The sequence below is a fragment of the Geospiza fortis genome, unplaced genomic scaffold (genome assembly GCF_000277835.1).
Source record: "Geospiza fortis unplaced genomic scaffold, GeoFor_1.0 scaffold2616, whole genome shotgun sequence".
Lineage (NCBI taxonomy): Eukaryota > Metazoa > Chordata > Aves > Passeriformes > Thraupidae > Geospiza > Geospiza fortis.
This window is the reverse complement of record NW_005055009.1, coordinates 1-1,941: the sequence shown is the minus strand read 5'-3', so window position 1 is coordinate 1,941 and position 1,941 is coordinate 1. Positions and strand designations below refer to the sequence as shown.

General features: G+C 47.9%; 1 long non-coding RNA gene across 1 annotated transcript in view; it reads right to left on the bottom strand.

Annotated features, from left to right (window-relative positions):
* The window catches only part of LOC115949192, a 6,779-nt gene extending 5,219 nt beyond the window's left edge, over nucleotides 1-1,560 (bottom strand). The window contains exon 1 of the long non-coding RNA XR_004082788.1: nucleotides 1,509-1,560. This is a non-coding gene — a long non-coding RNA (uncharacterized LOC115949192). The remainder of the gene's footprint in view (nucleotides 1-1,508) is intronic.
* Between the last annotated feature and the right edge of the window lie 381 nt (nucleotides 1,561-1,941).

The following is a 1,941-nucleotide window of genomic DNA, read 5'->3' as shown; positions in this document are numbered from 1 at the left end:
GACTGAGAATTGAGTATTTACAGAGTGATGATGGACTGAGAGCTGAAATTTGGGAGATGTATTGGGAGAATCTGGTAGGGGGAGGAGGAAATGCTTTGGTGAAGTTTTCATTGTTCCTGTGTGTGCGCGTGTGTGTGTGTGTGTGTCCCTGTCTTTTGTAGTTTAGTTTATAAACTTTTTGTTCCCTCTATTCCTAAGCTAGAAGCCTGCTTTGCTTATTTCCTGGTCACATTTCACAGCAAACACCAGGGAAAGTGTATTTTCATGGGGCACTGGCATTGTGCCAGTGTCAAACCATGACAGGGGAGCATGGAGAAGTCTGGCCACTTGTAAGAGTTTTTTTTTTAACCCCTGTTTGGACAATGAAAATCTCGCAGAGCATTGACCTTTTCTGGAGCAGGAAATGGGCAAGTGTGATGTGATGCAGGGTTGTGAGAGAACCCTAAGATGGCAGGAGATGAGGAGTGGCTGTTGCTGGACGCTTTTTGGTACAGCCATGGACAGAACCATGCTTCCTTGTGACACAGAGGCTGCATCCAGGGGGAGGCGATGGCTCGGACCGAGAGGGTTCAGTGTTGGAGAACCCCAGGCCCCAGGGGGTAGAGAAATATGGGGGGGACAAGGACGTCCCGAAGGTGAGACTGTGCCCTTTTTGGGAAGGAGACAAAGCACCCTTAAAAAGGACAACCCTCGAAGCAGCTCTGGTCCATGTTCGGTGGTGAGAGCACTGGACATGAAAAGGAAGAGGTCACCATGGCCCAACAAGGACTTCTCCTCTTGATAGACTGAGAATTGAGTATTTACAGAGTGATGATGGACTGAGAGCTGAAATTTGGGAGATGTATTGGGAGAATCTGGTAGGGGGGAGGAGGAAATGCTTTTGTGAAGTTTTCATTTTCCATGTGTATGTGTGTGTGTGTGTGTGTGTCTTGTTTTGTAGTAGTTTAGTTAATAAACCTTTTTTCCCTCTATTCCCAAGCTAGAAGCCTGCTTTGCTTATTTCCTGGTCACATCTCACAGCAGACACCAGGGAAAGTGTATTTTCATGGGGCACCGGCATTGTGCCAGTGTCAACCCATGACATTCGGTCCCGCTGCAACTTGAGGACCAGGGAAATGAAAATGTGAATGAAGGTTCTTCCAGGTTGGAGGGTTCACCTAAGGCAGAGCAGCCTACCCCCTGCATCACAACCACCTCAGTTAAGAAATAAAGGGTAGTTGTCATTGGTGAATCCCTTCTGAGAAGAACAGAGGGATGGATATGCGAACTGGACCCAACCCATAGGTAAGGGACATCACTAAGAAATTTCCCAACTTGGTATGGCCCACTATTGGCTTTCCAGGTGGTCAGCAATGAAGTCCAACAAGAAGTCTGTGGACAATCAAGGGGGACCTCAGGGCCTTGAGATGACTGGTTGAGAGATATGGAGCACAAGTTGTGTTCTCTTCTGTCCTGCCAGTTGCGGGGAATGATGGGGCAAGAAACAGGAAGATCATGCAGATGAATACCTGGCTTTGAGACTGGTGTTACCAGCAGAATTTTGTGGGTTTTGATCATGGGTTGGTTTACATGACTCTGAGCCTGCTGAGAACAGATGGGGTCTACCTGTGTCAAAGGGGAAAAAGAAACTTGGCTCAGCAGTGAGCAGGGCTACTCGAGAGCTTTAAACTAGATTGGAAGAAGGACAGGGATAAAGCCAGACTGGATAGAGATAAGCCTGGGGGTGACACACCACTGCTTGAGGGACAGTGTGCTAGCAAGGTCCTTCGGTCTGCCATATCAGTGGAGGCAGGGAATGAAGATCCATATGGCAGCAAGTATGCAGGGATTATTGATGTTAGAAATCCCAGAAGCACCTGTGAATGGTCATGCAGGAATTAGGGCGTCTCCATGCAAAAAAGGCATCAGGGTGATTAGCCCAACTGAAGTGCATCTACACCA